The sequence below is a fragment of the Anser cygnoides genome, chromosome 3 (genome assembly GCF_040182565.1).
Source record: "Anser cygnoides isolate HZ-2024a breed goose chromosome 3, Taihu_goose_T2T_genome, whole genome shotgun sequence".
Lineage (NCBI taxonomy): Eukaryota > Metazoa > Chordata > Aves > Anseriformes > Anatidae > Anser > Anser cygnoides.
The window spans coordinates 59,122,540-59,144,782 of record NC_089875.1 but is presented as its reverse complement, the minus strand read 5'-3'; the positions used below and the strand labels follow the sequence as shown (position 1 = coordinate 59,144,782).

Here is a 22,243-nt window from a genome sequence, read left to right as displayed (position 1 = left end):
GTGCTTTCAAATACATGCTCTTTGCAGAAGGTTTTGATTAGATAAGATCTATTAAATATATCAGTTAAAGGCAAATTTGATGTAGTAAAGGATCTGTTTAAATTCCACAAAATCCTTCAAATCATTGTGTAAATGAGACTGAAGTTCCATTGTCTTTGATCTCAGCAGCCTAACACTGAAACAAATTTTGGAGATAGAAGTTCTGTGAGATTTTGAAAATAATTCTGTTTTATTAAATTTCTGATTTAGGAATTTTCAAAACACTTACTCGTACTATATTCAGGATTTTCTCTGTGGTACACAGCTAGAAATTTACTTAAAAAGTGAAACATGAAAATTTTATGCATTTATTTGCCCTGGAGGATGGGACTTCAAACAAGGTAGGAAGTATTAATTACCAAATAAAGTCATACTGAACATTATGCTAGTCCTTCAAAGTGAAAAAAATCACTGAATGCCTGTTGTTAGCATTTGGAATCTGGTTATGAAGCCTGTGTCGCTCTCACCACAAGGCAGAAAATTATGTGTTTAAAGTAACTGAAACTTCAAATAGCAAAGTAAAAATACCCAAACCACGTCATCTAACCATTAAAAATACCCAAACCCCATCATCTAACCATTATCAGCCATTTTCTCAGGATGCAATTCTGAAGAAACCTCTATTTGGTTTCTGTTATTTGGTCTGTCCTGGTTCCAGTTAGGACAGAGTTAATTTTCCCTCATAGTAGCTGGTAGGGTGCTATGTTTTGGATTAGGATGAGAAGAGCGCTGATAACATGCTGATGTTTTAATTGTTGCAGAGCAGTGTTTACACCAGGCCAAGGACTTTTCGGCTTCTCGCTCTGTCCTGCCAGCGAGCAGGCTGGGGGTGCAGCAGGAGCTGGGAGGGGACAGACCCAGGACAGCTGACCCAAACTGGCCAAAGGGGTATTCCATACCATCTGACGTCATGCTAAACAATATATAGGGGTGGCTGGCCGGGGTGGGAGGGGCCAGCTGCTCGGGAATAGGCTGGGCATCGGTCAGCGGGTGGTGAGCAATTCCATTGTGCATCACTTGTTTTCTTACACATTATTATTGTTAATACTATTATCATTATCACTATTATTATTATTATTGTTATTATTATATTCCTGTCTTAATAAACTGTCTTTATCTCAACTCACAGGCTTCACTTTCCCGTTTCTCTCCCCCATCCCAGAGAGGGAGGGGGGAGGGTGAGCGAACGGCTGTGTGGTGTTTAGCTGCCAGCCGGGTTAAACCACAACATCACCTGATTACAATGGCATCATAAAAAAAATCAGTTTGTTTAATGTGGGTAATATCTGCCATATCCTTAGTCTCACCTCTATCCTACCTTATGGATACTTTATCTTTCAAGTTATTATGTGTATACCAGGACTTCAGTGGTCCAGATATTATCTTCTGACATGAAGAACTGAGATTAGTTTAGGTTTCTCTCAGCGACTTCACTTTGGCTACAACCAGACCTAGAAAATGGGCTGCACCTCAGTCCTGAGCCAAATCATCTTTAATGGACTAGATCACCGGACACAGTGGCTTTAGAATCGTAGAATCATAGAATCATCTAGTTTGCAAAAGACCTTCAAGGTCATCAGGTCCAACCATCAACATGACCTACTGAGTCCCACCATTAAACAACATCCCTTAGTGCTACATTCACATATCTCTTAAATGCCTCCAGAGATGGGGACTCCACTATATCCCAGGGCAGCCTATTCCAATGCTTTAAGCGTATGCAGCTGTTAGTGTTCTCCCATTACTTTGGCAGCAGTGAGTGCAATTTGTGAACTGTTCTCTCAGGCCACCTGCCCAGCCACCAGAAATAAAGCACACTTCAAAAAATAAAGCAAAATTTGAGGAATCTTGCGCAGAAGTCCCTAAACATTACCTATAATTCAGCAAGGTTGTAAAAATTCAGCTACCTATTACAGAGGCTGAGAAGCTGAGTACAATTCAGAGAGCATACTGGAAACAAACAGCATTCCAAGTAGGTATGTCAGGATGTGCCAGGGATTCTCAGAGAAGTCCAAATCTACAACATGCATGAGAACAGCAGGTCTTTCTGAACAGTGTCATCACTGAGCTGACCATTATTGTTAAGCAGTTATCAGTTAGGAGAGTGATATCAATGCAACCTGCACAGATATGCTAAGTGTAACACATGCAATGTTTCCTACAAGGAAAAGCAGTGAAACAGAGAGTAGTGACTGTACATCTGATGAAGTATCACTCTAACTGTTTGAGAAGGTAGGCTAGTGTCAAATGCTTTTCTACTTATGTCCTGCCTTGAAATAAAAGAGCAAGTCTGATGGAGAACCATTCCCTCTGCCAGCAATAGCTGAGGTGAAGAGGTATTTCAGAGAGCACTTGTGCTGTCATGTAGGATTTTGCACACACGTAAGCTGGCTGGCCTCTTCTGTTGGTCTCCTTGAAGTTGAACATTTCAGGCTTGCTCCTGACTTCCTCAGTATTGTTCAACTGGAAGGAGAGAGATGCTGTAGTATAAACCACGAATGCCTTGCTTGTCTTGGATGCAACTGCCATAAACAAATAAGAGTTGTGAAACACACATGGTATCTAAAGAAAAGGACAAGACTCTCTTCAAAAAAATGGGAAGATTCTGTTTTATTCAAAAAAAAAAAAAAAAGAAATCCCACTAATAAAAAAAGAATTACAGATACAGTAATTGCTAGCATGGCTTTATAAGTTTATTATGAAATTATTTCAATTGCCATTACCCTCTCTGAAAGACCCACCGCTGTCTATAATTCAGATGCTCATATTTAGATTTTTGACATGATTTTTGTTTCTTTTTCTTCATTACTGGAAGTATTTGCATTATAACAGGATCTTTGCTTTTAAGAGTTCATCAGCTCCTGCCACTTAGATCCCACTTGAAGTCATAATCTTCTGTTTATAATTTCATAATTGTTTGCAGTAGAGGTGATTAAAATCTCACAAACATAACATTATGTTGACTTCAGGCAGGTAACAAGCAGCAGATGAATTCTTAAGAAATAAAAATGTTGTTTGCATGTAAATAGTCCAACTAGTACAGAGTAAGGGAAAGAAATAAATAAGTGGGACACATCCTAATTTAATGCTTTTCCCTGTTTTCTAATACAAAACACTATCCCTTTAAAACCTCTACATTTCAGAACCTTGTAGAGTTACATCTTCCAGTAGAATAACTCCCTCCTCTCTTATGAAGCTTTGCTGTTTTCCACTCTAGATACATTGCTCTAAGCACAGACAAAATATTAATTAATGCATTAATTAGGCCCAATGAACTTTCCTGTGCATTAATTGACATACAGTTCATAGCTCTTCTAAACATGCCAGTATTTGAATTTTGCCCTTGCAGGAACACAAGTCATTGCAATGTCACCACCAGGTACATTTGGATATTCTAACAGGAGGTGTTGAAGTTAAAAGTTTGTGCTGTTGTCTGTGTCCCTGTGTGGTATGCAATATTAGCTCTCCCCGTTTCTTCCACAGAATACAGGACATAATTGCTAGCTATTGCAGCCTCTGCATAAACACCTGGAAGAAGATGTTTTATGCAGGCAATCAGGGCTCATGCAGCTATTTACAGAATCCTGTTTCTGACCCCTGTCACTCACTGATGCTTGCCATATGCATCCTGCTGGGACTAGGACATGCTTCACACTACGTAAGCAGGTAATACATGGAAATTCAGTACATATAGTGTCCATTGATGGGTTAGGCAACCAATTCAGAATTCAGGGTGACTTCTTTCTAAACATACAGGCATCTTCAAATGACAGACTGCATCAAGAAAGATGTAATTTTATATATTTAAATTGGTGAACACCAAGAAAATTAATTTCCTTCCTCAAAGATCCCAAAGGATCTTGTATTCCAATGATAAGTAATTATCTGTCAAAAACAGTAAGTCTAGAGATATGTGCCACTCTTTTTTGCACATAGTGCTTCTTTGAATTCATTGTAAGATGTCCTGATCCAGAAATTTTATTCTTAAATAGAAACATGGAAAATATTGAAAAACAATGGGACATTTTGTTTTCACTCCTCAGTCATAGTTATTTTGTTTCATATATTACTTCCAAGGGAAGAACAGGACTGTGAAAACATGCCACAGCACATTCATGAAGGTCCAAATGTCTCGAACACTGACAAGCTTGGGGAATCAACCACCTCTTCAGGAAGGCTGTTCCAGTATTTGACCACCCTCACAATAAAAAATAAAATAAAATAAAAAAATTGCTCATATCCAGTCCAAATTTACCTTGGTGCAGCTTTGTGCCATTCCTGCATGTTCTGTTACCAGGAAATAGAGACCAGCATCTCCCTCTCTGATTCCCGTCCTCAGGAAGTTGTAGAGAGCAATGGGGTCTCCTCTCAGCTTCCTTTTCTTCAGGCTGGACAGCCAGTGTCCTCAGCCTCTCCTCACATGACATGTCTTCCAGCCCTTTTACCAGCTTAGTTGCCCTCCTCTGGATGTTTTCAAGTACCTTAACATCTTTTTTGTGTTGTAGAGTCCAGAACCGCACACAATATTCAAAGTGACATAGCATCAATGCTAAATATCATGAGAGAACTCTTTTGACTGGCTGTCTATGCTGTGTCCAAAATGCTGTTTGCCTTCTTGAGCAAACCCTTTGAGTTCTACCATTTAGCCAGTGTATTATAGACCTGTTCATCTCACAGCTGGGCAATTTGTCCACAAGAGACAATGTCAAAGACCTTACTAAAATCCACAAAGATTATGTCTGCTGCCTTCCCTTCATCCAGCAAGAAAACGTATCATAGAAGGAGTTCAAACTACTGAGGTGGGACTTTCCCTTGATGAACCCGTTGACTATGCTTGATAATAGCTTTGTTCTTTAAATGCATTTTTTATCCCCCAAGACAATCTTCTCCATAACTTTTCAAGGTTCTGAGGTTAGACTAATAGGTCTGTAGTTTCCTGGGTTTTCTCTCATGCCCTTTTTGTAGATGGTATAATGCTGGCTAGCTTCCAGCCATCAGGGACCTCCCCAGATTCCCACAACCTTTGGAAAATTGTTAAGAAGGGTTCAGCTATAACATCTGTTAATTCCTTCAGCTCGCTGGCTTGAATCCCAACAGGTGCCATGGAGTTATGAATGTTGAGTTGACACAGCTGTTTCCTTGCAATTTTGGTGACCAAAGATGGAAAGTCACTGCTCCACCAGTCATGGTCCTCCAACTCTGAAGTCTGGACAACCCATTTCTTTTAAATACTGAGGCAAAAAAAATGGCAATAAAAACCTCTATCTTTTCCTTCTCCTTACTTGTTATGTTAGGTGGCCACCTGCATCAAGTGTTTGATGTTTTCCTTTGACCTCCTTCTGCTGTTGATATACTTGAAAAAGCCTAAACTGGGCTTTAGCTTTTCTTGTTTCCTCCATGCAGGTGTGAACTGCAGTGCTGTACTCTCCCTGTGAAGCTAGACCTTGCTTCCAGAGGTCATATATTTTCTTATTCTGCCCTAGATCCAGGAGGAGTTGCCTGTTCATCCAGGCTGACCTCCTGCATCACTTGCTTGACTTGTGGCACAGTGGGATTACCTGCTCCTGGGACTTTAAAAGTTAATTCTTGAAAAGTGACCAGCTCTCATGGACCCCTAAACCTGTTAGAGCAGATTTGAAGTGGACACTGCTAACTAGCTCCCTGAGAAACTTAAAGTTCGCTCTCTGAAAGTCTATGGTGGAAACTCTACTGACCTTTTTTCTACTTACACCAAAAATTTTGAACTCAGCTAATTCGTGATCACTGTGGCCAAGACAGCCACCTACTGTCACCTCTCTCACAAGGCCTTTCCCATTCTCAAACCGCAGATCCAGGAGGTTACTTTTCCTGTTTGATTCGCTCAGTACCTGTGACAGAAAATTATCTTCAACAAGAAGGAAGAAGAGGTTGACAGCCCTGTATTTCAATAAGATGCCACTTCAAGAAGAAAAATTTTGGGGAGGTAAATGGAGACTGAAAAGGGTGAAGAGTTTTTCTTAATTAATGAGAACAATAGTGCAAAAACTGTGGTCATAAAGATACCTAACCTCAAACATCTTAGAAATAGAAGGGGTAAAACATATTGGCTGGAGCTTTGTATGTGAGAAATGTGAAAATGTGTGGCTGTTTGATTTTGTAACTAATTTATTTATTTTGTTTAAATGTTGCAAAACTGATATTGGGACATGCAGGTATATGCGAGCACTAATTAAATACATATACAATTTTAAAAGGAGTACATGTAAAGGTTTTCTAGATATTGATACATAAACTAAGGGTTTTCCCATTTACAAAGTGCTAGCTTATAAAGAGAAAAACAAAAAGCTCTAATTTAGTTGGACAGATTTGCACTCTTTGAAAGTGTGAAAGAAAGGGTAAGAAGGAAATGTCTCCTTTGCAATCTGTTTATGGCTTTGGGACTGTGCTTTATCTTGACAAATAAGATAAAGCTCATTTGACAGCAATCCACTTATTCTTATCTTGCTAGCAACTTAAAAAATGAATTATTTATCCTCAGTGTGAATTTTTGTTTACTATTCTAAAGTCTACTGCATAGCCTTCTCAAAAATGTATCCAATGCAATAAACCAAACTTAATTCAAATTATCTCCGTAAAACTGGCATTACCAAAAATCATAAACATTCTATGTACTCAAAAGCTTTCATGAGCTACTCACATGTCTCATAAATGTATGAGAGTTACATAAAACAGAAATATTTCTCTGCTTTCTTTCAGAATCTTTTAGATTTGAGGAGTGGTCAGTGAACTCTCAAACTTTGCTAAACCATGCAGGAATTTTCCTCTTCATGTGAAGTCTCCATATGATCTTATTTGAGCCACATGAAGCCACAAATACATTTTAGCTTGGACCATATCACTCAGGTGTGTGAACAAGCACAATCACCAGTCCTAGATCTACCATATTATAGATGCCATTGTATATGTATATATATGTATATATATATATATGTATATATATATATATGTATATATATGTATATATATATAATATGTATATTATTGTACCACAGATTTTATTCTTCTAGAAGGATTTAGTGATGAGTAAAATAAACTCTGCCATTGATAGTCATATTAATAAAATAAATAAATACTACAAATAATTTATTTCTATAATAAAAGTGGTGCTTTGCAAAAACAACATACCTATAGTCTATTTAGAACTGTTTAGAACTGATCCAAAATATGAGAGCAGACAGTTTAAAAAGAAGTACAAGATTGCATGGAAAAGCTAATAAATCTTGCTAAGAAGTATTTCTTGCTTCTTAGTAATATTGAACCATGTAAGTTTTTTTTTCTTTTCTTTTTTTTTTTCTGAAGAATTCATTTCCTTCTTCATACTTTTCCTGTTGCTTATATATATATGTATAAATATTATATACCAGTTAAACATTAGCATTTCTTGAATGAAAATTAATTGTTTAACACATGTAAGGTCAAATAAGTCAAGTTACAGAAAACTCTAGTCACCGCTTTTCAAAACTCACTACTCTAACGTTTGAATATTTGTAACTACATTTTTTCTAGTTTTTAATTTAATGATGTCTGTTAATGCAAGCTTTCTCAAATCAGTTGTGTCTGTGCAGAGAGTGAAAGTGAACAGTCTCAGAGCTCAGGAGGAATGTGATTTGGAAAGGTATGAGCAACTGAGAGGGTCTGTCATGGGCACAGCATTTGAACACTAAAGTGGCGGCTATCTTTCCTGCTACAGTAAAGGGAAACTGATAACAATGGTGTACTATAAAAAGCAAAAGAACATTTTTCTTTGTCAAAAAACCACACCTCTCTGGCAGTGCTGCTAATGCTGCTACAGTACACTGGCTGAGATTCACTCCGCCTTTGAACTCCACTGTTACAGAATTTCAATTAAAACTGAAAACCACACAAAGGTTGTGGGCACAAAGAATACCAAAAAGAGACAAGACATTCATTTCCTTGTTTTGTTTTTTTTGTTTTTTTTTTTTTTTAAATTTATTTATTTATTATTATTATTTTTTTTTAATTTTCTTGGTCTGATTGGGAAATAATGACCTAAGTTTGATGGTGAGGGCTCATGTATCTGTTGTTTAGGTCAATTTTACCTCATTAAAGAAAGAGAACTACAACAAGTTCTCCCAGAACGTCAGAGCTGCCATTCAAAAGAGAAATTCTTACTGGGGTGCAAAATACCTCCAGTTCCTGTTTCACTCTATTTAAAAAAAGAAAAAAATATATTTGAAGCCTGGGGGAAGAGTACAATTTAAGAGAGATTTTACCTTATGCAATGGAACCAACAAAACCTTATGTATGCTGCAACAAACTGCTGTACCTGCAGGGTGCTCATCTACTATGAAAGTCTTCTATTATCTCATTCTTTACATGAATGAAATGTGAATATAGTTCCTTATAGTTCCAGAAACCATTACACTGATTGGATTGTGTCTGGAAGCAACAGAACGTCTTTTTCCACACAATTATTTTCAACAGACTGAAAATATATCACAGTCCTCATAGGTGCCAATGGAAGGTACTCAAGTTTCAAAGACTAAATGAAAAACAGTAGCTCCAGTAACCTTTTGAAATGTTCTAAGTGGAGAGGAAAAAATATAGCTTTTTAATTGGTTAAAAATATATCTATTTTTCTTTGTATTACTATTTTTTTCTGGAAATCAGTGATGCAAGTTATTGGTATTGATTGTAATGAGATCACAGGTTTAACAAACATTCACTCATAAGAAAACAAATGCCTTGTGATAAAAGTATGAGAGTTGTGGGGTGATTATTGATAACAAATTGAAATTTGACAAGGAACACAAAATAATCACAGTGATACAAGATATATTTTCTTGGAAATTGGTTTTATTATCATCATATAAAATAATGTTCTGAGATATCTGTGTTCTGTATGAATCTGTAATTTTTTAACGAAACAGGAAACATATATTATCACAGGAAAAATGTGTTGGAAAAAAGGCTGTTTCAAATCCACTAATGAGGTGTATGTGTTTTTGTGCATATATGCATATATGCATAACTGCATGTCTATAAAGGTATTCATATGTTTAGGGAAAACTTTTGAACTGGTGGAAAATCGAAAGAAAAGGAAGAAAACATAGTTTGACCAAAAAGCTGCTAGTTACATTTTCTATCTCCTTATTCATTATATCAACATTTCAATCATATTTTGTTCACTACTTTCTTCTTTATGTTGTCTAAAACCAATTCTGTAATTCATTCGGGCACCTCATCTTTTAATGTCATTTTAATAGACCTTGTCGCGCTTTCATGAAGCAGTAAAAGCAAAGGTTGCATAGTAAAAGAAAATTGCCTCATTCTTACACTGAGTTTTCTAATTACTGTATCTAGTACCACCATTGGATGCTTGGAGAAGGGAAAAAGAGAGAGGAAATAGAGACCATTATTAATCTATCTTTACTGGTAATTAAGGTCTTCAGTTTCAAATTGATTTTTCAGTTTTACATGCCTTGAAGTCAGGTGAAACAAATGACAGAAGAATCTCAGCTGCATACCCTGGCCCATGGGCAAGTCACTTCAATAAAAATGTAGCCATTTTATGAAATTGCATGAAAGAAAAGGTAGGGCTGTCGACCTGTGAACACACTCAATAGAATTGGCCTTTTGGAAGGACTGGAGTGAAGATTCAAATTGCTGTAGTATTTTCCTGTATAGTTCTGAAATAAGAGTTGGGAAGATGGATCTCTGCCTTTATGAGGAAATACATTAACACTGATTCAGAGGGAGGATGTCAGGCCAGCTTGCTGACCATCGCTCCTGGGGTAGATGTAAGGGCAGGGGAAATGCTTGAGTTTGTGGAATATTTGCCACTCCAGCTTTCCTCTTTTCACCATTTATATTATACAGAAACCCAGCATGTACTTAGGGCTTTGATAAAGATTTGCACAAAATTAAATATATGAATACGTTATTGAAGGAAGGCTTGACAGGTGATATGAAGAGATTAAAATTTATTAATGTTTGAGAACTATTGATACTTGCTGTTTAATCTAACACTAAATTTGATCACAGTCCTTTGTTTTACCATGATTGCCTGCAGAATGTGAAAGTCACAGAATACACACTGCACACCTGCTTTTTTTCCCCCCCAAGTTTTGCAGCCTGTATTAGCAGTTGCATCTTTCGTCACTTTCATATGAGACTGTGTCAAAATGAAGATAAAGTACGACATAAAAAATAATTAGAATATAAAAGGAAAAAAAAAAAGAAACCAGATCATTTCTAGGAAAACATAATTTGCAATCCTACAAAAATAAAAATATAATTTATTTTTGTTCTCTTAATGCTCTTAAAAGAGAAGAATTAATCCCAATGAGTTTTTTCATCATGTGTAGAGATCATAGTAGAATCTATTTTGATAGGGTAACCTCATCAAATTATTCTCCACTGCTGTGATTTTTTTTGTTTTTTTTTTGAAGGCAGCTCAATAGCATTTGACTCCCAGTTCCCATTAGAATTTAATGAGAGCTGGGTCTCTAAGTCCCCCAGATTCCTTTGAAAATAACCTAGCCCATGATAAAATAATACAGTTCTGTGCATCCTTAATTTTTGACAGTTTGTTCGTGACTGGAATATTGATTGCAACAACTACTGCCAAGCACACGGCTCCCATCATTCTTGCCTGCTTTTCCATTATGTCATAAATAGATCACACAGCTCAATAGATTATACAAATAAACAGAGCTGGACTAGCATGGGTTTGCAGGAAAAAATAAAAGACTAATAATAATCAAGAATCTAAGCTCCCTGGACAAGTTAATTGTACGATTTTTAAATGCTCTGGAATGAATAACTTCAAAGAATGAATAAGGAAAAAAACAAGGCCAGGTCCAACAGCAGTAATTAGATTCAAGACAAAAGTAAGCCCGATTGGAAAGTTTTAAAATGTTTGTGTTATGCAAGAAACCTGGCAAGTGTGTGGTACCAAAAATGGGAGATCAATTAAATCTTTGGAAAGGCACAAAGATGTGCAAACAGAAACATTTAGTATCCTGCTAAGCTGAAAATACTTTCAAACTAAAATGAGAACTGAGGTGACTGAATAAGCAATAGGAATAAAGGAAGGGAACTGTCAAAATTAAATATATTTGAGACTGGCTTGAGTGAAATTTTAATCCTTGATTTCATTTTCTTGCATGTTTGTACATTTGTTCCCAGCAGTAAAAGCTCTATGACATTTGACAAAAAGGTAAGGAAAGGAAAGGAAAAAGTGCTGATGTTTCAGCCTCCAGGCTCGCCATAAAACTTACTGGAAAGCAGAATGCAAGGTTGTTTTTGCATGTCCTACTGCAGCTTGTCATGTTATTAAAAGTAATTTATTTCCCAAGTCTTTTGAGAAAGAACTGGGAATCAGGAAGATCACGTTTGGGCATCAATCATCCATGGAAACAAAGCAAAGCAAAGCAAAGCAAAGCGAAGCAAAGCAAAAGAAGCAAACAAAAACCAAACAAGCTCTGCTCAGGAGTCATAGATACAACATTACACCAAGGTTAGGTTAAGTATTCATTTTGCTAACAGGCCGCTAGCCCAGCAGGTCTTGCTCATATGCAACAACTCACCGATCTCAATGGATAGGACTGGTGTGGATTCTTGACACCTCAGTGAATAACTGATTTTTTTATTTTATTTTATTTATTTTATTTTATTTTTATTATTTTATTATTTTATTTTATTTTATTTATTTTATTTTATTTTATTTTATTTTATTTTATTTTATTTTATTTTATTATTTTATTTTATTTTATTTTATTTTATTTTATTTATTTTATTATTTTATGAATTTAAATGATAATACTATCTAGAAACCTATGAGGAACTTGGACTTCATTTTCTTCTCAGTGTGTTGGACCTGCTGTACTACTGAAGACCCAAAATTTTAGTCCATGTTCCTTGAGCACTTCTAATGCAAGGAAGAGGAAGGATAAAACTGAGATACAGAGGAACTAGGTGTCCAAGGCGTGAATAGTATGTCTAAGGGCAGTTTAAATCAAACTTGAGTCTGTTTACACAGTCTCAAATTACCCTTCTGGTTTTAACATATCAGGTGAGGCAAAATTAGTCACCCTAGCAAACAGGAGTTTAAGTACAGCTCTGGCATACCTGCTGCTGAAGTGTGTGTGTATGTTTGAAAGCTGTTGTGGCAGAGGAATGTTAAGCAATGACTTAAAGACTGATGAAGTAGTTTCTAGATGGTAATGAGGAATTTCTCGCCAAAGCAGGTAGCTTAGCAACAAAAAAATATACATGCACCTGTTAGAAAAATATAATGAATACCTAATATCATAGTGTGGACAGATGTTGAATTGACCTCAAGTCCAAATGGGAGCTCAAAGACAGATGGGGGCTTATGGTGAATGCACTTGATAGAGTAGTTGGGGACCTAATATCTGGTGGATAGACAAAGCAGGAACCTTTGGATGGATCTACATATAAGGACAAGGATTAAATTATGGAAATCTGAAATGCTATCTTCCAGTGCAGTTGCATTTCAAGAGTCTGATGACTTGAATGGAGAGTGTCTGTGAAATGGAAGATTAGTTTCTACTTGTGAATTAGTTGTAGTTGTTTGTAATATTGTGTTAGATGGGGAGCATTAGTTTGGGAAGGTGATCAGGAAGAGTAGTTAAATTTTCACTTGCATCACAGAAGGCGTGAAACAAAGTATGGCAAATTCTGCAACACTTTGAATATGCTTCCAGAAAAGCTTTTGTTTTGTTTTGGTTTGGTTTGTTTGTTTTGTTGTTGTTGTTTTATTTGTTTTTTCTTTTTTTTTCGTTTCCCATGCAAAGGTAATGTCTTTCCTTGCAGAAGAAATACTCCTGTGACCATTTATAGTCACTGCTAAGTTCCAAGGTTGAAACCTTGGAAAATCAGAACTATAGAAAAGTATGTGCCAGAACAAATAGTTCCTCTGATCCATCTAACCAGTAATAATTTCACAACTGTGGATTTATGTATCCTTTTTATATACTTCTGGACCCCTGCATGATGATGGTTCTGGTCTTGCAAGCTTGCAGCTCCTGACACCAGAAACCCCTACTGCTGGAGTCAGAAGAGCTGTGAGCAGACGGAAAGGTCAAATGGTACAAAGTAGCTTGCAGGTTCAGAGGCCTGGCTGCAAATACTCTTACCTTAGAACAAACACAAATTTATTTAGAAGTACAAGAATCTTCTAAAATGAGTTCATAGCTCTCTTTTAACTGTTTTAAGAAATAACAGTATTTTTGTTTCTCCAGTTATTTATTTGCCAGAACTCCAGAGCATACAGGCATGCTGCATAATTTGAAAAAAGATTAATATTGAAAAACAAACAAACAAAAAAACCTTTACCTCTATATCTGCATAATGATTACATTTAAAGAAATAAAACAAAATAGAATTTAAAAGCTCAACCTCACGATCAAGAAGATTTTCTTAATCTTTTGCTACCTGTATTCAAACAGGCCCAGCTGAAGTATGATTGCATTGGCTTGTATTTTTCTGGTACTATATAAACAAAAGGATTGATTATCATGGAAGTATTATAACGTGGCTGATACAATATACAATATACAATTCCTAAAAATAATGACCATCATCTCAATACTGCACACAGAAAGAAACCCCCTTTTGACTAACTTCAAATTCACCTCAGCATTCTGGATTTTGCAGATTTACCGCAGACACCCACAGAATTGTATGTGTTTGACATGAGAAAATGTCTGAACGTGAAGAGCAGCCTGAAAAATATGGCCCACACATCCTCAGAGAGTAAAGCTAATATAGGTACACTGAATGAAAAGGACAAAGATGGAGAAAGAGATAGAGATGAAAATAAATAACACCAGGAAAAAAAAAAAAAGCAGTGTCATTTTCCCTCTCTAATAATTTGTTGTTGGAAATATGTTTAGTCAAAAACTATGCAATAATAATTAATTAACAATCTACTTCTAGATTCTAATGTCATTATTCATTTTTAGAAGTATCTGATACAATGATTATTAATGAGTTCCATATTTTTCTAATAGCTTTGCTAACCCTGTATTATGACTGCTCATTTATTGACCTTCTTTTTGCCATGTGATTTGATAAACTTTGAATTATTAGCATTTAAATATGCTAACAGAATATTGAAATCTCATAATACAATGTTGTTTGTAGCAAAATCATTAATGTGATAAGATACAGATCAAAAGGAGTGTTCACCAAAGTGAATACAAATGATACAATATGGAATTAATATGAAAAGATGAAACACTGTGAACAATAGACTTCCATTAATGTATTAGTGAGCATGTTAATGACAAAATCACTAAAGGATATGACAGAAAGTCTCTACTAAGAAAAAAAAAAAAGGAACATTTCTCAGAATACAAATACATTCCTAAATGAGGCAATTTAAAGGTTGATGTGGATTTTTTTCCTGAAAGTGTGTGTCAAATTTATTCATTTCTCAAAAGCACTAGTTTATGTAAATAAACAGATAAATGGTCTTGGTAATAAGCAGCATTCTAAACACTACTTTCAAGTCATCATACAAATTAATTTCCTCTGGACTGATCAGTCATTCAGGGATTAAGGCAAATTTATCCATGCAGACGTAGTGTATTGAAATCTATGCAAGCCATTCACAGTTTAAGGGCTTCTAGAACATGCATATTCTTTCAAAAAGAGCTTATTAGGAATTCTGATGATGAAGCATCTGCTGGTCAGGGTAATCCTGATGTCGGTAATGTAGAAGGACTTGTGGACATGAAGAACAACGTCTTTCCAATCCAAGCTTGATTACAGTGAAAGCTATTAGCTATTCTAGTGAACGGGGAGGTCTTTCATTAGTGTTTTATTAAAAAAGTCCAGAGTCTCAAAATTTGGCATTGTCCACTTGCCACAGTTATACTGTGCTATCATGAAAATTGTGATACTAACATCAATTTCCTGATCCTTTTCCCCAAATAAAATAAAAAAATAAAACATGGAGTATACTAATCCATATAATTAATGCAACGTTTCTTCCTCACAACCCTTCTCTGTAATTATCCTCAGAAGAATTCTGTTTGGCTCTAGATTTTTGTAATCTTTAAAATCTTTATAATCACAACATCACTATGACAGATCTACGACAAGTGTAGTTGCAACTTAAAACAAAAACAGTATATCTCTTGTAAGATGTATATAGGCATGAATAGTTATAATAGAAGGTCATATACAGACAACCATAAGGATAAAGCTCATTCCTACTTCTACTTTCTGAAATATAAATATTCTTATCTCTAAATAACTGAAAAAAAAATCTGTACAAGAAAAATTATATTGCCCCTTCTAAAGGCGTCTGTCTTTTTCAGTAGGAGAGACCAGTGCAGCAAATAATTAGATGGAGACATAAAAATTGTTTTGTTTGCATGTGTTATTTCAGAGAGAAAGGTAGGTAAAACAGATTTATTCTGATAAAATGAGGCCATTTCTTGTACCAGGAAATGCATAGTTGACAATTGCACTTCAGTTACAGTGAAGATTTTCAACATTGCCAAATGTCACTTCATATGAAATCTGAATTGGTTTAAAAAAAATATAATGTTTGGTAACAATTTATGGTTATTACTGGAGAGTTTTACGTTCCATAGTTACATTAACTTAAGAAGACTCAAGAAAGTTGTATAAGACAAGATCAGGAAGAAAGTCAGCAAGAAGAAACAATAGATGCTTATAAATGATTGTTTAACTGCAAATCAGTAACTTTACACAAAATCTATCAACCACTATCAGGTAAACACCTGGTATGAATTATCCAAGGCTTGAGGCTGAGAAAGACTGGAAAATTACATGAAAATTTTTAAATGCAAGAAGCAGCTCTGAGAGAAAGAGAATAAATTCTCTGGAGCTGTGGCACACAACCAGTGTGTGTTTTTTTGTATATTGCCAGATACTTAAAAGAAAAGAAAAAAATAATAACAAAACAAAACAAAAAAACCTCTAAAGATATCTCAATAAAGAGGAAGGCCTGGTATATTTCTTTTTGTAATAGAAATACTTTGTAATGAATCTCAACTTCACTCAGATCTTTGGAGACAGGGACTTACAAATACAGCCTGGAATGTTTGAAAATACCTAGTCTCTGCTCTTTTGAGGGCTAGTGTTCTCAGTTACAAATCAGTGTGGATGTGGAAACTCTAAAGTACAATTACTTGAACTTTGTGAAATAGGCCAATAGCATGAACAAGAAAAACATGAAATATTCACTTTTTAATAAAGAAAAGTTATTTTATGATTCAGAGGTTATTTACAGAAATTGTACAAGAGTACAGTTGGAAAACATATTGCAAAGAAAAAATTGCTCATAAAACTGTTAGAAGAAGGTCTTGATTTCTCAAGTGGAACAGAATGGTATGGTTCTGGACAATATATATTTATAAAGATTTAAAAATAGAAATTATTCCTAAAGAGAAGAATGAATGAAACCTGTTTTCATATGTATTCATACCCTACTTCTTTTACACACACACTGCCAACTTCATAATTTTTCTTCTGTTCCCTGGGGCACACACCCCTGAGCAAGCAACAATATTAGCAGTGGGTAAGCTGCTACTTCAGGTGTGCTCCCTGGCCAGCTTTGCTCCCTGTTGCTCTGTGGGTCAGTCTACATCTCCTTTGGGCTGGGCAATAATTCCAGATTTTTTTGCATCTAATTCCAACCCAGGCCATTCTATGATTCTATGATCAAGCAAGCCTTATTTCCTTAGAAAAAACAGGCTAAAAAAAGAAAATATAACTAGTGAAAAGTAAACCAGAGAATGACTGATTTTTATCTACAATAATGATCAAGAATTTATTAGGACATATCATTACCTAGGACTGTAGTACTAGTCATGTACAAATGAACCAGTCGGTGAGTGGCATATAATTGCAGAAAAATAAGTAAAGTAAGTATGGTAGCAGGCCAAGGTAAACCAGCACTGAGTGACCTTTGTGAATGAAGGTAATATGAGATAAACATGAACAGTTGCAATTCAATTAAGTATTAAAAACAAACAAACAAACAAAAACCACCACCACCACCAACCAAAAAAACAAGCAAATTATAAAGCCACTGATCTCAAGGAATTGTTCTATCTCTTCATTGCTTTACTGAAGTGATATAATTTTTAAAATCCTGTGTGCTTGAGTCAGCTTTTCAATGGTAACAAATAGAATTGGTGGCCCAGATTCTGAGATTTTTTTTTTTCCCCCACTATTGTCATAGATAAATGAGTCCCCTGAAATCATGGAGTTATCCGGATTTGTAGTGTAAAAAAAATCCATCCTGTGGACTTCTTACACCAGTATCTCTCCTTTATCATTGTTGCAGTGTTATAGACTGGCATTTTCTTGTGATTTCTCCTTAAACCAGAAAGATGACAGAAATCTGTTAAATACAAAACATTAAAAGTCTACAAACAAATCTTATCAACAGAGTAACGGATTAAACAGTGGGAAACAAACAAACAAAAACACAAAATCAAAACAACAACACACAGTCAGAGCCCTTGTTTGTTTCTGAATCTCTTAGTCAACCTGAAACAGTCACAGAATGGCCAAAGTTGGAAGGGACTTCTGAAGATCGTATAGTCCAACCCTCCTGCCAAGCAGGATCACCTAGAGCACACTGCGCAGGATGGCATCCAGGTGGGTATTGAATATCTTCAAAGGAGACTCCACAGACTCTCTGGGCAACCTGTTCCAGTGCCCTGTCACCCTCACAGCAAAGAAGTGCCCTCTCATATTCTGCTGGAACTTCCTGTGCTTCAGTTTGTGCCTGTGTCCTCTCATCCTCTCACTGGGCACAACTGAAAAGAGACTGGCCCTATCCTTTTGACACCCTCCCCTCAGATATTTATACAGTTGGTGAGATCTCCCCTCAGTCTTCTCTTTTCCAGGCTAAACAGGCCCAGCTCTCTCAGCCTGTCCTTGTACAACAGGTGCTCCAGTCCCCTAATCATCTTAGTAGCCCCCCTCTGAACTCGCTCCAGTAGTTCCATGTCCCTCCTGTACTGGGGAGCCCAGAACCGGGCACAATACTCCAGGTGTGGCCTCACTAGGGCTGAGTAGAAGGGGAGGATCTCCTCCCTTGACCTGCTGGCAACACACTTCCAAATGCACCCCAGGATACCACTGGCTTTCCTGGCCACAAGGACACAAGTTGACAGAAGAAAAAATAAATAAAATAAAATAAAATAAAATAAAATAAAATAAAATAATAAAATAAAATAAAATAAATAAAATAAAATAAAATAAAATAAAATAAAATAAATAAAATAAAATAAAATAAAATAAAAAAGCAACCCTAGCCAATATAGAAAACTTTTTAAAGTCCCAGTATTGAAAAGCTTTAATATGGTTGGTTATTGCTGCTGTGTATCCTTTGCAGTTTTGGAGGTGCAACCATATACAAGCATGTAGATACATGTGTAGAATGCAGAAAAATATTCTTTCTTATTCCTTTTCAATAGCAGTAATTCTAAGTGTGGTAGATACTCTTAGTATATGTGCTTTTATTTTCTATTTTTTTTTTAACGGAAACAAGACATTCAGTATGCTGTCCATTTGAGCAGTTGTAAGCAGCTATCTTCTTGTTCTTGTTCTTGTTCCTGTTCTTGTTCTTTTGTTCTTGTTCTTGTTCTTGTTCTTGTTCTTGTTCCTGTTTTTGTTCTTGTTCTTGTTCTTGTTCTTGTACTTGTTCCTGTTCCTGTTCTTGTTCCTGTTCTTGTTCCTGTTCTTGTTCTCCTTCTTGTTCTCCTTCTTGCTCTTGCTCTTGTTCTTGTTCTTGTTCTTGTTTTTGTTCTTGTTCTTGTTCTTGTTCTTGTTCTTGTTCTTCTTCTTCTTCTTCTTCTTCTTCTTCTTCTTCTTCTTCTTCTTCTTCTTCTTCTTCTTCTCCTCCTCCTCCTTCTTCTTAATAATAATAATAATAAATACCAATAATTTGTTTATTTTAATTAGACATAAATAAACATATTTTCCAGTTTCCATGCCTAATTTACTGTATTTTAGAATAAATTATGGGACAGTTCCTGTCATTGAATGTATTTTCCAATCTCATGTGCTTGTTCATGGTCTGTAGTTGCCATTGAACTACTTCAGAGCAACAGTTTGCTGAAAGTGGAGAGTCTCGGGGTTTTCTTAACTCAAATAAACATCCACTGTGCTCTCATCATTTGATAGCATGTTTCAAATTAAAATGATAAATTTGAAATATAACTTGGTTGTAAGAGAGACTGAAATTTCAATGAAATTGTTTGTCATGTTGCTACTAATCCAGTGCTGCCAGTTACAATCTGCTAGCTAAGGGGTATTTCTAGAATGCTCATGGTGTCTTGTACTTTGCTGATTTTTCTCATTCTGTGTATTTGATCTACTATAGCTGGAAGTACTTAGCTGAGAGATTCACAAAAAGAACACATAGCATGGGGTGAGTGACCTGTGAAGTCAGACATGAAAGGTTCCTGTTTGGATATTTTTCAATGCCATTTCAGTTGAATCTGAGGCATCACTAGCTGTGACATTGCACAGCAGTCATTTTGTTTTTCTTCATAGTAGCTAGGCAGATTTATCAATTTCTTTTTCCTCATTCTTTAAGACTTTTTTTTTTTTTTTTTCCCTGTGGTTGTTCAAACAGCAGAGGAAAGAAAATGTAATATTGGAATCTGGAAGACAATTTAATTACCAAACTCCTTTTACAATTGGTGTTCTGTGAGGACATTCACACTACAGAGGTGCTTGAGGTTGGGGTACAATATCAGTTTAATGAGTATTTTGGCAAGTGGAAAGCATTTACTTCCAATCCTCCCCTACCCCTCTTTCTTGTCTTTTCTTTTCTTTTCTTTTCTTTCCTTTTTTTTTTTTTTTTTTTTTTTACTTTTTTCTTTTTCCAAGCAAAAGCTGTGCAACCAAGTGGAACTGAAGGTTAAAGTTTAAATACAGTTTGCTGTGTCACCTGGTTTTGATCTAGAGCTCAAGCGTGTGACTGGCAACACTCACTGTCACAGCAGGCATATCTGGTAAGAGGGGACAGAGCAACATTTCTCTTTTTATTTCTCAAATCATGAAAGGTGTGAGATTGACAGCTTTGGAAAAACAAATTCCCTGTTTTACTCACAAAGGGAAAGGATGGCAGGACAATCATAATACAATCTTCTCCCACAGTGTTTTGCCCATTTGTTTCAGGCCTGCTTTAGCTGAACTGTTTGGAGGGGGTGAGCTCACTTTTTCTTTTGACCAATTCAGTCTTTGTCCCACTGCTATGACTCCCCACCAGGGTGCCAATTGTGGTTGCTGTTTTTTCTTGGGTAGTTGCCACCTGTCCATTAGAAACTGGCCAGGCACCAGGAGTTCACTTCACATCGACTGCAGAGTAGAAGTCATAGGCTGAAATTAACATTTTAGACACTGGTTCCATACTTGAAACAGCAATTTAGTTTTGAAAGGCAACGTATCTCTTCTTCCTCAATTACTTATTTATACAGTCACTGTGTATTTGAGCTAGATTCATTTGAATAATCTCTGTTTGTTGTAAACTTTCTCTACACAGTTAATATTTTTATTTTTGAAGAAGTATTAAAGTTCTGAGGTGGATTAGGATACATTTTGCTACAGGCTGTAAAAAACTTGGTTTGTCTTCCTCATCTGACAGAAGAAACTTGCCTCTGGGTCCTCTGGTTGGCTTAAGGGTGTCTGCTACCATACAGATCTCAAAGCACAGCCTGACTCAAGGAATTTGAAAGCCCTTAAAACCAACCTTAATAAACATTGAGAAAACATTATTTTATTGAGGTACCACGACTGAGAGAGTGGATACATGAAAAGAAAAATAAATCAGTATCTGACATAAGAATAAATGTAAAGATGGCCCAGAGCATGAAAATGAAATGAACAACTAATAAGTAGCTGGTCAATAAAAATGGAGCCGAGGTATGTTTTTTTTTATGTTTATTTTTATTTATTTATTTTTCCCCCTGTTTTTTTTCCTCAATTTATTTATTTTTCCCCACCAGTTGCCCCTTTTAGTACAAAGGAACATTTTAGGGGATGAAATTTTTGTTACTGTCTTCCAGAATCTAGTTTGTGATTTACAGACTTGTTAAAATTGCACAGCTCTTTCCATAAGGTCTATGGTCATAGCGGTGATTTTTCTGTAAGCCTGCATCACTGAAGGTGCTGTGATATATAAGGGCATTGGTAATTTACTGTACTGCGGACATCCAGAACAGATATACACTAAATCTACCATTGTTCTGTCACTGAGAATAGGTATGATAATAGTATAAAAATGCATAAGCCAGGGGATAAAATTAAAAACAAAGAAACAAGCAAATAAAAACCTACACAAATAAGACATATATGGACAAATACAGTCATATTCTTCTCAGTTTTAGTCAGTAAAAGGAAAAGAACATGAACTGAAAGAAAAAATAACGTTAGCAAAAATATATTTTCTCATTATGGAAGATGGAGATAGGGACTTTTTTTTTTTTTTTAAACTTTTTTTAAAAGCCAGCGATTTGTGATGATTTGTACTTAGGGAACTAAATCCACTGAAGGGCATGGTGGCTTGAAATACCTTGCTTTGACCAGTGCAATCCTCACACCTGTGTGAGGTACTGTTTCCTGAAGAAAGTGTCTAAAATTCTACACTGGAATTGGATATTCATCTGACAAAAATGAATAAATATTTACTTGGGTAAACACTGCAGAATGATGTGGGGCTTTGAGAAGACAGATCAAAATTTTTCTTACCTCATTAATTATAAGAAATTTCTATTGTGTATTTAGATACCGGTGTTATGATATTTTCAAGAGTGTTATAAAACAGACGGTGAAAGACCACTGGAAGGGTGAGTGGGAACCCCCTTTTTTTCTTCTCTCATAAATGAAAGTCCAAATCTGTTGTTTCAGTTGCTATGTTTAAGGTTATACAGCTGCAGTCAGGTTTTCAGTTAGAGTATGATCTTTCAGGTTATTTTTTCATTTCACTTTTTAGCCTTCTTAATTGCAACAAAGTTGTCCTAATCAAGAAAGAATATCTTGTTTGCTTACTCTAAAAGTTCCCACCCAGTCAGCCCACCAGTCAAAGTCTCAGCACTGATATTGATTCAATGTTTGACATCTCTAATGAAAAAAAGGACCCCATAGCATTCTTCCCAAGGGAAAGACGTATCCACAGTAA

The 22,243-nt window shown here is 35.8% G+C and overlaps 1 long non-coding RNA gene across 3 annotated transcripts in view; it reads left to right on the top strand.

Moving 5' to 3' along the window:
• The first annotated feature begins 360 nt into the window (after nt 1-360).
• Nucleotides 361-22,243, top strand: part of LOC106044243 (uncharacterized) — a 217,930-nt gene continuing 196,047 nt past the window's right edge. For all 3 annotated transcript variants that reach the window (XR_010830370.1, XR_010830369.1, XR_010830368.1), the window contains exon 1: nt 361-1,032. This is a non-coding gene — a long non-coding RNA (uncharacterized lncRNA). The remainder of the gene's footprint in view (nt 1,033-22,243) is intronic.